General features: G+C 34.6%; 1 protein-coding gene across 2 annotated transcripts in view; it reads right to left on the reverse strand.

Annotated features, from left to right (window-relative positions):
• The window catches only part of lrba (LPS responsive beige-like anchor protein), a 430,270-nt gene that overhangs the window by 217,647 nt on the left and 198,673 nt on the right, over positions 1-13,950 (reverse strand). The gene's annotated exons all lie outside the window — the stretch shown is intronic.

Here is a 13,950-nt window from a genome sequence, read left to right on the forward strand (position 1 = left end):
ATTCCTGCAGAAAGACAAGGTAATACATTTAAAACAGATGACATTTATTTTTTCCAACATTACTTTAGGAGGCAAAATGTCAAGCACACCTAATTTTAATCAGCAAAATACAATAAAAAGGTAATGCTAATCTTTTTATCTGTTCATGTCAAATTGAAAGAAGGCTCTACTATGTAGGACAAAGAAACCTCCACTTTCATTTACAGTAACTTTGTAGTTTTCAAAAAAGAACAGCACACTTAAGAATTGCTAAAGATAAGATACATAAATTTTATTCAGTGGAGCGTAACGTTTCTAAGTCAATATTATATGATCAGATTTCCTTGTTTTACTTCATTTTAAGTCAGTGGACGTTTACAAGCAGCATTTTATAAGTGCACAGAAGATGCACTACATTACAGATGAAAGAACAATATTATTAAAACAATATTTCAACCACCAAGTTTTATATGTTATTTGCCGTAGACAGCAAGAATACACAAGCGTACCACAGGGAGAGTGGAGAGTGATTTCTAATACTACAGAAGGTGCCTCTAGTGCAAAACAATTCACTTAGGAACTACAATCTGAATAAGCACTAGAATTCAATAAAAAGTGGATAATTCTATTTGTATGTCAGTATATTATTCACATTACACAGCAGCATGTGAATTTATGTCTACAGCTTCATCAAAATAATTAAGCTATTATATCATACATTAATTCACTAATATGTGCTTCAAAATCTGTTTCATATTGTACATTTTCTTGAAGTTAATCATTAACTTTTCATGAACAAATGTGTGTACATCCTGTCCTCTATATCTATGCAACAGACAATATTGAAATAAAAAGAAATTAAAATGCATTTCACTGAAATCTCTTCCTGTTTTTGTTTAAAAAAAACCTAAAAGACATCAGTGACCTAAAATACTTTCAGTTCTTCATTATATTAAAAACTATTCTCGAAAAAACAGTGTGCGGGGTCTATTCCTTCATTTCTAGATTTTAGTCACATACCACAGCCTGTTATGTGTTTGGCTGCGATAGCTGCAGTGCCCAAATAGGCACTTCATCATCCTGGCTTCCAACATTCATCTATTAAAATTATTATCAAATATCTACCGAGATCCAGGCGTGAATCATAGACTGCACCCAGTCTTCTGGGGAAAGATACAATGAAGGTCTATTCATCAGTATGGCAATCGGTAGAAGTAATTAGTTCCCAAGACCTAGATTTCTTACAAAGCTTATTTCACACAGTGAAACAACATATGATAGTGAAAAGCTAATGAAAGCCTGTAAAATGTGTTAACCTCTCTAGCAATCAATCCTCTGTTACTTTGTGTGCTAAATATTTTTTTAAAGCCAATAAATTATTAATTTCTCATCCATCCTTGACAGTTTTTGACAGAATTATGTGATGCCATTCTTCAAGATAACAACAATTAAAATTACAAAAGGAACCTGCAGTGTTCATTTATGCACTCTGTGTGTAATTAGTTCTCCCACAACAAGATGCTCCACTCAAGAGTAATCTTGACAGAAAGCGCATGTTGTCCATTTGCTTCCTCATCATATAATCCCTCCAATTTCTGGATAACTACACATTTTAAATTACTCCATGTAAATTGATCCACGTGCATAACGGACTCAAATCTGCTAGTTTTTATTTTATCAGTAAAAATCACGTTCTACTATAAATATCAACCACTTGTCTGCTTGGAAGCCAGTAATGAAAACAGCAACAATTCTGCTCTGTGTTATATACAGCATTCCATGCTCATCTCCACCTTTGTGCAAGACACAGCTTTATAAATGTATGTAATTTACCACTGATTGATAGTGGTCATTAGCTAGATATCAACGCCTGATCCAATACGCTACACAACAAGATATTCTAGAAAGCAAGGTTGGTTAAGACATAAAGGAATGCTGAAATTATACAAGATTAGTCTGAAGAAAAACGATGAAAATACTCATAAGAAAACAGATATTTTATGTATAGCTTATATTTGCTTTATGTTAGAAGCTCTGTACAATTGTGTATATCCCAATCAATATTCATCACTAACACACCCAGCAACTAGATCAGAAATGAACAGTATACAAAAAATCTTTCAAATCAGTACTGATTTAAATCTTGTCAAGCAAATGTGTGCTCAAGTAAGAAACAAACTAGCCATGAAATGGATATGTTTTTGCAACTATAAAAAACACGATCAAGTTATTCTCCTAACATTTAAAAGGGCATTAGTTCATGTTTAGTTATCAATAGGCCTTAGAATGACACGTTTATGAAAACTGCCGCTACCTTGCAGCAAGTGGTTCTGTATAATTTCAGCTCAAACATGAAAGCTGAAAATAGAATATACAAAATTGCTTTGCTATAATATTAACTGAAACAACTAAATAGAAGCTAAAATACAATGTGTTCCGTATTCACCCTGTAATCTTTGCCTCTCTTCCCTGCCTTCTCTGTCTTAATTTTAAATTTAATATAATTTTTCCCTCATCTGTTATGTACAATCGTTTGTAACATTCTTTAAATCTATTAATTTTACACGTCCATTTTCACCAAGCATTTTGGAGATTAGAACAAACATTTGAAAATGACTCAGATTGCCTGAAAACGGGTGTTAAAGGCTGTTTCCAGCTAATGACATTATGATTTAAAAATCAACCAAACTGGAAAACAGAACTCGCCAACAGAGACAAACTGAAGAAACATACCAAACAATGATCAAAGTGTTCTAGCAATAATTCAGTTTAAATGTATCTGATATAAAGTGGAAAGCTTGGTGCCTTGAATTAACGCAATCACTTTTTAATCAAAGCATCAATCATAATCAAGTCTGCTGGTTAAATAACATGATTCCTAATTTGGAATTAAAGCCATCCAAAATATAAAAAATATATTCAAAAAGTACAGTTGAGGTGCCCAAGTTAAATGCACCATTTGGTTGGATTCCGAGACATACAAACTAGCAGGGTCTATTAGACAAGTTTTGGCCAATTCGAGATGAGATAGTGGTAAGGGAGCTATAGATTGAAGAAAAAGGCAATGAGGTTCACTCTTCATCCACATCAACTGATTCCCACTGGAACATGTACATTAAGATAAAATTAGGTCAAGATTTAGCACAAATGCAACGTCCCGCAAAGTTCAATTGTCTTCTGACAAATTATCCATTCTCTCAAATGAAGAACAGCCACTTGGACAAGACACTGGAGTGAAAGAACAGGAGAAATGTTGAGTGGACTAGGGCACAAGGTAAAAGTACTGATGATACATTCTATATTTCTACTGTGGTATGATGGGTTGCACTAATTGTTAGCAGATGTAAGAGAAAACAAGCTCCAACTCCAGACATTAAAAATAATGCTTGGTCATCATTTTGGAATAAATTGCAGGAATTACAGTCCAGTTACTCGGTTTACAATTATTCAAGCAAAATAATTTGTGGGTTCATATAGCTTTAATAATGAATTACTGAGGTTTAAGTGAGACAAAATGCACCTACGTTAGAAAACTGGTTATCAGTAATCATCTGCATGTCTATTTAAGTTGGATATTGGGCTGTAAAACTAGCAAAAATAATCCAATTATGCACAACACACATGCAAAGTTCTGTGCAAACAGAAATAAATGCACAACCAAGGTTTCTTGACAGAGCAACGGTACTTTTCTATATTTAGAGATAGATAATAATAATAATAATAATAATCCTTGCATTTGATATAGGGCTTTTCACGTCGGGAGGACGTCCCAAAGCGCTTCACAGAACACACTGTAAAGTGAATTGACTGTATATTTGTGGGCGAACGCGGCAGCCAATTGCGCACAGCAATGTCCCACAAACAGTCGTGGATTGAAAATGACCAATTTATTATTGTTTTTGGAGGGATTATTATTAGGCGTGTGGAGTAAGGAAACTTGCCCAAGGTTTCGCCCTGCCTGGAATTGAACTCAGGTCTCTCGCTTGCAAAGCGATAGACATAATATATATGTGCATAAATAAGAGAGCGAGGGAGAAAGAAGTGCTGGCACAGTGTGGAACTACAGTGACAATACAGCTATAGCCCCTGATGGAACAATTTCTTAGTTAGTGCTGCGGTTAATTTGTATTTTGTTTGATGCTCAAATGACTGCACTATTTGCTTATTTACATTTGGGCTGGGCCCAATTAGTGCTGATCATCGGTTCTATACTGAACCACAGCTCAATCTTTAATCAATTAAGGAGACTCCTACTAAAATGTTTCTTTAAGTTTCTGCTTGAGCTCTGGGTTTACAAAGCTGGAAATTGAATACAAAGACTTTATCAATGAAAAAGGCAATCTCTTGTCACCTCCCCCCCTCCCCCCCCCCCCACCCCGCAAAATGCATATGCACACATGGGAGTAGTTTCAGTGTACAGAGTGACAGAGTGCAAGGAGACTTGTCTTTGTGAAGCTAGTTAAGCCTATATTGCGGTTGACGTAACGTCACTAAACTGAATAGTCTCTGCTAGTGGGTCTTATTAAACAGAATTAGAGACATCTAGGTTTTTGTCAGGGTTATTTAGCAAAGTTTTCATTTTGCAGACGTAATAATCCACACAAGGGTTTTTGGTGTTTCACAAGGTTAAATTTTTCAAGTTCACCATCTGGATATGAATTAGTGTTCATACATATTTTACACATAGAAAGTTCTGAGAAAATTATTATAAAACCACCACCCCAAGCACTGATAAAAAGTGGGGGGAAAATCTAATTTCATGAAAATCAAGCATCCTGATATTAAAACTCTTGTTACAGATACTACTTCTAGCAAATGCACTTCGAAATGAAACCAATCACTTAAGAGTTTAAAATCTAAAATCACTTAAGTCTTTAAGCCATTGAGATGACAAATCAGTGTGAAAGGACTTTAGGAATGCAACAGTGATTTGATTCGTAGAATGGTCATTTTCAAAAGCAGAAGTGATCAGGGATAAGTCGAGATAAAAATCGAATGACTGTCTTTAAACATTTTTCAGGTCAAATAGCTTAGTCCAAGCAGGATAAGCACCGACTGTTTGCAGCAAGCCTCATTCAGGAAAGAAACACAATGAAATTTGGTGAAAATTGTTATAGAATCGTCAAATTTTACAGCACAGAATGAGACCATGCCTGTGCCGGCTCTTTGAAAGAATTACCAATGAGTTCTACTCCCCTACTCTTATCCAATTACCCTGCAAATTATTCCTTTTTAAGTTCCTATCTGATTCCCTTTTGAAAGCTATTACCAAATATGCTTCCATTACCCTTTCAGGCAGGGCATTCAAGACCGTAACAACTCTCTGGGTAAAACAAACCTCTTCTCATCTCCCCTCTGTTTTTTTTAACCAATTATCTTAAATCTGTATGCTTTGGTTACCATTTAAACCAACACATTTCTGCACTTGGACAAAAGAACAGATTGGCAAATCTCCTCCCCGAGTTTTAAACAGCATAAAATGTTTAAAATTGGAATACAGTTTTGATAATTTGACAAATACCATATTCCGACTTCTAGTAAGGTTTACTACAAAATAAAAAGCCCCAGTGAGAAAAATAAACGAGTTAACTGTATAGAGATTGATTCCATCAAGATGTTCTCAATTTCTGACCAAAGCACTTGCATCTGGTGTATCTGCAAATCCAGCAACAATCAAAAATGTGTAAATTAAGGAAACGTTTGTGATGGTCGAGTACCTAAACTTTAAAAATTAGAGAGAACTAAGTTTTGTGTTAGATCCCACTTCTGGAATATGTTCATGAAATGGAATTTAAAAAACTAATTTGAAAATATCTGCTTCCAAAAGCATATAATCAAAATGAGAATGAAACAAAATGTATGTACATTTTGTGGAATGTAAACTGTAAATTTTTTATACAAAATCAACATACAATACTGGACAACATTCAATTAAATGTACATGGCACTCGCCACAAGCAGATTGAGGACACAGAGATCCTCTTGAGAATATGTTTTTTTTCACATAAAAATAGCAAAGAAGTACCCGAAGCTTTGGCTCCTGCGAACCTGTGCCTACTAATTTTCAGTATTAGGTAAGCAGGATGTGTCCCTCGGGTGAGAGAGTGCACACCCTTATTGCAGACAAATGGAAAATTGTGACATTGATATGTGGAAATAGTCTGGTTTGGATACTCTTAAATTTGGTGATGGTTTCCTTATATAATATTTTTTGGCTGACAAAAAACAACTTGCATTTATAGAAGCACCCTTCACATGGGGTAGAGCATCAAAGTGTTAAAACAGAAATAACATGTTGGTGTCAGCTTGGTTATAATAAAATAATATTAATAATCCTTGCATTTGATACAGCACCTTATCACATTGCTGAGATTTCTGAAAATGCTTCACAGAATATACTGTAAAGTGAATTGATTGTACATTTTGTGAGCAAAATGTTCATTTTGCAGAAGGATGTGGGTTCAAGCCTCATGTTGGCTCATAAACTAAACCAACAATCTGATGAAGTCCTGAAGGACTGATGCATTGTTGGAAGTGCCATCCTTCGGATGACATGTTGATTTTGTGGAACTGGTCGAAAAGAGACGGGTGTCCTGGATTTTCCTGATGTTCTGGCCAACAATCCCCCAGATTAAAAAGTAGATCATTAATTTCATGTCTGTTTGTGCATAAATTGGCACTGTGAAAAACCCTGAATGTTTTGAAACATCATGACGTGATAAGGTGACAAGTCAAATGCAAGGATTATCATTATTTATTATCGGTCCAAAGTCATTTTAGTGACAAGCATCATTTCTAAAGTGTTCATATTTTCAGATTATAAAAATCCTTACTTCACATTAACTGTACAAGTAGATCAAGTGGAGCTTTTTCAAATTTAAATCATTGGATTTTATTTTTATAAACTTAATAATTTAAGGTTAATGGCAAAATCAATGAAAGTATAATGGTAGCAACTACAACAACAAAAAGTTGCAAATAACACCTTTCATGCGGTTGCAGTAGTTAAACTAGAAAGAAACACCGTTTTTTACAGCACAATCCTGATGAATTAAAGTGTATTCCTGTGGAACACAAGAAATTTATAAATCTTGCTAAGGAACTTTGAAATAAATCATTTTGGAAATGTTTTGTATTTCAAATACAAATTCAAACTTATTGGTGCAGCATCTAACATGCAGAATCAATGAAAATCTGCCAATAGATGCCAACACATATGCTTGTATATACTCTTTGATTTGACAAAATCAGTAATAAATACAAAGTAAACATAGAAAGAAATCTGATATTAACAAGTTTGTGTTTGAGTATATCAATAAACAGAACAATTCATTGTGAGGTTCTCATACTAAAAAAGTGAGGATTTATTTTAATGATCATAAGGCACTTGCAGTGGAAAGCCATTTCATGTATTGCGTGTATATTATTGTCCATTCATTTCTATAGCACAATACAAATCTCTAAATAATGCCACAACAGTAATAATAATAATTAATTTGAAATAATGTCTTTCACAATAGGAGAACATGTCAAATTGTTCACATGATTCAATGAACCCAGATGTGTGGCTCATGAACAACAGTGAGCCACACCAGTCGAAAAATGTTACACCAGAGACATGTGTGAGTATCCAGTTTCGAACGACATACAAATCAAAGACATATGCAGCAACAGCATAGTCGTAGTGGAATCACTATAACAAAGACACTGCATACTTGTGTATACAGATGTTGAAAACCTGATCATTTTCAAATATTCCACACTCAATTAAAACTTGCAGCGAATTTGTTAATTTTCAAATGTAACTTTGTAAACAAGCCATTGATGCTTGCACAGGTACACATGCACGCTTCCAGTATTTAACTGACACACATGTATAATAATAACATAAGAATCCTTGCATTTGATGTAGCACCTTATCACAACTTCGAGGTGTCTCAAGGCGCTTTATAGAATATATTGTAAAGTGAATTGACTGTATATTGTGTGGGCAAAACGCAGCAGCTAATTGTGCACAGCAGTGTCCCACAAACAGTCATGGATTGAGTGACCAAAGAATTATTTTTTNAAAACTTATTTTTGTTTTGAAGGGATTATTACCCACGGAAAATCAATCCACCAATCAACTAACAACCGGTTCCCACTTACTGCTTGGTAAACAGAGGCGTGTGGAGTAAGGAAACTTGGCTAACATTTCTTCCAGCCCGGGAATCAAACCCGGGTCTTCTCACTTGCCAGGGGAGTGCTCTAACCACTTACCTACAGGACTCCACGGTATTTACATACAAAGAGAGTAAAGACATCATGAGGTGCAAGTTCTATTCATTTAAGTACAGCAAAAACAGTTTGTGGGAATTGTCCATTAAATATATAAATTTACGTCATTATATTGTCACTCATAAAATATGCATCAATTAAATACACTCATTTTCTGTGATTATACAGACGAGTATTATTTTAGATGTCTACACTAAAACCCAGACCAATAGGGCAGAGATCCAGTCTTGCGAGATGGAATTTCTGGCAATGCACTTTTTTTTTGACACCAGCTTTTTCTAGTGCTGAAAAAAAGCTGGTAAGTGCCTGAACCTGCATTGGAATCGTTTGAATCCTTCGATATCTTCTGCTTGTGGGATTGAAATCAATATCAATACTTGGCCCCTGTAAGCCAGCAAGCACAATGAGGCGGTGACATGCGATAGCAGAGTGGGACAGCGAGAGTCTACATGCGTGTGGGCCCACGGAATTGTTTTTTATATTTCCATTTCAGATCCGGTCCAGCTGGGGGCGAGTTCCAGATAGCCTGAGTCAGGTAAGCCTGGGGTTTACAGCGTTTCAATGTAAATTTTGAAAAGCCTGACTGGGGAAATTTTTACTGCATACATAACGAGTTTAAATAGCTATGCACATGTCTGTAAGCAAACTGTCAGTGGGAATTTTCTGAGACATGCTTTCTGCTGAAGCGGCTGTGAGCCACTCCGAGACCCTTCATGAGCCACATGTGGCTTGTGGCTCCTTAGTTTGACAACCCTGCCGGTCTAAGACATGCCTGGTTCCTCACAATAACATACATCATCGGATAGACTAGTACTGGAAAACATTGGTCCCAGGAATGTGCTAAAGGCAAGGATTGCTTCCTACAGTTAAAATGTAATTTTATAACTGTATTTTTCTCAGACTCAGACTTTGAACTGAAAGCACTCCTTCTAGACTTTCCTTCCCCTTTAGGTTTACTTTGGTGTTTGCACAGTGGAGCCTATGGTTTGCTAACCTGTTGCCGGGTGTTAATTAGCTACCCTTGTCTTACTCAATCATGTACATGGCACCATCGATCAATCTAATCCTAGTAATGAGGGGTGGGCGAGAGACATTCTGAGCCCTGTTGTGTTGTTTGTCCATGAATCCCTGTCTCAAGAAGGTTATGCAACATTTGAGAGTTTTCAGTTTGAAGTATTTCTTACTCATCAAATAAATATAGGCTACACAACAGGGAAAAGCAGTGGCCTGATGGGAAAAAAGGTTCCAGAGCCCAATTACAATTGTGTTTATATATGTTGTAAGATGGTATATTTATACTATACATCAACTTAACTACCATATCTCAAGCAATTTAAATAAAATGTTATTTTCATCTTCCCTAATCTCAAATAAAATAGATATTTGCTCCTAGAAATTCTATAATCCCATATGTTTGTTGAGGTCATGCGCTGCACCCCAGAAAGGTGAAACTGAGATACTCAACAGCATTTAGTAACAGGAGACATCATGTCCTTATCATAATGAGCGGTTGAATCTTAAACATTGTGTAAGCTTTGGCATCTTGATATTTACTCATTACAAGAATACGTTAGTGGGGGATCCAGAGAAACGTTCCATTCAACCATGTAACAATACCAGAAAAAGTGGTGCCTAATTAAAAACATAGGCATAAACCAGGCATAAGCATGCAAATGTACTAATCATAGATCAGCTAGAGTGTTGGTAAACTGTGTATAAAAAGCTTCACTATTCTAAACTGTTCCAAAGTTTTCTGTTAGAATCTTAGGAAAATCAGTGATCAGGCAATTGTTTCTTTCAAACCAATTTTCCTACTAACTGGGGGAATTGTGATTTACAAAAGGTTAGCAGCAGCATTAATAAACTTATCCAGATTAAAAAATAGCATTTTTTGAAAAGCCATTGTACTGATACATTTACTCATTCTGGAATTGTACTTTCATAGTCAAATTCAAGTTACATGATCTATAATAAGTCAATATGTTAAGCTGTGATACATTACAAGATAGCAGAGATGCCAGTGCTGAATGTATATTCTGTATCCTTTCAACCCTAGTTATATTTTACACAGACCAATGTCTAGGAAAACATTGCACTGAGAACGGGTGTCAGAGATAAATCCCAAGAGGTATTCCTGGTTTGGTTTGAAACAATACAGTATGTTTGTGAGTGGTACATCCACATACACGCACCAACATCAATTCAAGATTCATCACCCATGAGTTATTACTCTGTGGTATATATTGTATAGAATTTATTTTTAACTTTCCTTTGCTCTCAAGAAATACCTGGCAGTGCAGTAAAGCATAGTTGACTCCTTGATTGGTACTAAAGAATAATGGACTTGGAAAAATAAGAGCATGCACAATCTATCATCACAATGTGTACAATCATCAGATCACTAGCATTCTTGTGCAGTACATGCCAGAAGCCGTATGGGGAGTTCCATATACTGCACTTCAGCAATCCAGCCCCACCATTTATTAATTACTGGGTTTGTATTGCATAGAAAATATATGATGGAACATAGTTTTCCACAAAATAAAGCAATGACTAAGGTTGGGCTATTTTCCATAAACAAAGTTTTATATCTTGTTTATACCAGAAATGATTGGTTTATGGGGATTTTTGTCTTAAGCTAGAAACAAACAAAGGCTTCTGTGTGAGGCTTATTATTGCAACAGACTGATTGAGTTGATGTCCTTCGATGGGGTCTCGTGGCTGAAGAGCTCAGTATGGACGTGGAACGGTTGGTATGTACATCTTGAAGTGATGGAAAATAGTGGTAAAAGTAACATTCAGAGAGTAAATCAGCACAAATGGATATTGTACAAGAGCTTAAAAATGACAGAAATAGAAACAATGTTTCCCAAATAAACCAGTTTTACTACATGAACATGTGTGATCTAAAGCATGCTAATTGGTACAATTTGATAGTTTTACTTAAGTAAATTAATACATTAATTGCTTTACTGACAATACAGGTAAGAGGGTATTAAAGCACTTTGAAACAAGTAAGAAATGGATGGCAAAAGAAGGTTCAATCCACACACATTTTAATATTCATTCCAACACTATTTGATTAAAAAAGACTAATTTATAAAGTATTTTTTAAAATCGATAAATATAACAAAAATCAGGTTCGTAAAGGAATCTGGATAGATTCTGGAGTTGGGCGAACAAGTGGCAAGTATCATCTGGTGTGGACAAATGCAAATGAGATAGGAGGCGAGCAGATTTAAGAATGATTTTAAGATGAAAGATATTAGTCTATAAGAAAAACAGGAGAGGGATTTGGGGGATTGTTAGATAAATAGACCAGTTTCTTGTTCCAATAGACATTATCTTGGATTTATCTACTAATCATTGTGTTTATTGCTATCAATCTACACATAAGATTGGTTATTCAACAGATCTGTAGCAAAGGAACAAAGTTATTATAAGAAATAAATGGGGATAAATTCCACCTTGGACTAGGTTTATTCTATTTATGCATCCAAAATTTTACAAGTTCTTAAACCCAGTTTTAATTTTGAAACCTGTTCGTGTAAGTTTTTTTCAAGAAAAACGATCTATGATTTTTTGATAGTACACAGGTTCAATAATGTTATTAATTTGCTACAAGAATTTTAAAAAAGGTTATCCACATTCCATCCAAACAATTGCAAATTTATTATCCAAAATACTAACTATTTGCAATTAGGCAATTTGACGGCAACTTCTCAAGATTAAAAGGAGACAAATGTTCACATTTCCAATTAAAATACACAAGTTTATGCGCAAATAGAGGATAATTATTCAAACTAAGAAAACAAAAATCATAGAAAATAAAATCTCATTTGAGAAAATCTATATATCAAGTGTTTGTTAAAATTAAAATGAAGAAAAGTAACTGAAATATAAAAACAAGATTAAGAATACACATTAAGTGATTCAGATAATCAAACAGCTACGATTCTAGGAATGAAAGATTTGGCAATAAGCTACTTTCTTTCTGCATAAGTGTACATCAATGTGAATCAATGTGAATGGTGTAGAAAAGTGTGTGCAGCCTACAGACAAGGACATCTTAAAGACATAAAAATTACAGTCTTTTTTNAATCAAATATTGCACTCCACAGCTCCATCATAGATGAAGGTAACTCATTTATCACTGCACTGGGCATCCTTTTATAACTAATTTTACAGCATTTACATAATCATGAATACCAGCTTGACAAACAGCAGAGCAAATACTGCATGGTATTAATGAAGAAAAATCTTCTACCAACCAATATAATGCCTTCATAAGTTTTAAATTAAATTTGATTTCCGGCAGTATATTTTAAAAAAAAACATTTCTTTTAAAAAAACAGCATCGACTAAGCAGTGTATTAAAGAGCAAACAAATGCTGAGCCACAAAAATAAAGCATCACACATTTATTGTTTTCGTTAAATCAAACTTTTATCAAACCCATTTGATTCACATCATCCGCCAAATTGAGAATAACCAGAGAATGTTTACATTTAATGTGTATTGGTAATTTTAGGAAGTTTGATGACATTGTGATTTCATTGTCTATTTTTTTTCTTTTTTCTGACAAAGATAAATGATTGCCATCAATCACGATCCAATCGGTAATACTGAGACTCGGGGAAATGCATCACTCTTTACTAGTTTTCATGCTATCTGTGGAACCTTCGCTTCATTTTATCCAACGAACAAAAAATTCCAGCCGAGAAACATGTCATTCACACCCACTAGAAAATTATGTATTATAGCTTTTACCTTTAATAATCTATAGTTGCAACAGGGCCATGCTGTTTTCTGTTTCGATTGAAGGTTAGGTAAATATTAGAATTTAAAACTTTAATGGGAAATTGTACTATATACTTGTTATGCTGAAAACAGCTTACATTTTTTGTAAACCAAAGCAGGCTTAACGGAAATTATGAAAACTTCCTAATAGGATTTGAAGGAAGCAGACAGGACATTGAGATACTATTAGGTTGTCAAAAGGTTGAGAAATGAAAAGATGCAATTTAAAGTGTACAATAAACAAAAACTTCAGCTGAAGGAAATAGCCTGCAACGGACCCAAAACCTATAGGTTAAAAACAAGAGTTTCTTTGAAAGAAAATGAAGTCTTATGAAAATATCAATAGCACCTTCTCCTACCTTTTTCAATGGGCAATACCTCATGTCATTCATTAATGAATATTTGTTCAAGATTGCATTTTTCAAAATTTGAGATGACTGCAAAGTTTTTAATTAAATGCTGAACAATGTACAAGACTGTTCTGTACAAGCAAAGGATTGCTGATCCAAATTAACGTAATAGTAAACTGACATTTTACATGGTACACGATTATAATACGAACAAATATCCTGTTAAATATGGCACTCATGCAAGTCTGATTCAGCTGAAGCTAACTAATAAATAAAATCACAGCATTCAAAAATTTAGCTCAATGCTTTACTGAAATACGATTTCCTTTCTTCCTTCTCCTACCCCTCCAAATTTTCACCTGGATTTTATTTAGAATGTAAAATGAAAACTTCCCCAGGGTTTGAAAATAGTAAACTTCAAAAGAATCATAAAAAATGCACACTATTTTCTGATAGTACCATCTGTAAAATCTGTTCTTGAATTCAGCTCGGATTGACGGAATGGAAGTATGAAAATGTCCTCCGTATATGAAATAAACTATAGC

Source organism: Callorhinchus milii, unplaced genomic scaffold (assembly GCF_018977255.1).
Source record: "Callorhinchus milii isolate IMCB2004 unplaced genomic scaffold, IMCB_Cmil_1.0 Scaffold1, whole genome shotgun sequence".
Taxonomy (NCBI): Eukaryota; Metazoa; Chordata; class Chondrichthyes; order Chimaeriformes; family Callorhinchidae; genus Callorhinchus; species Callorhinchus milii.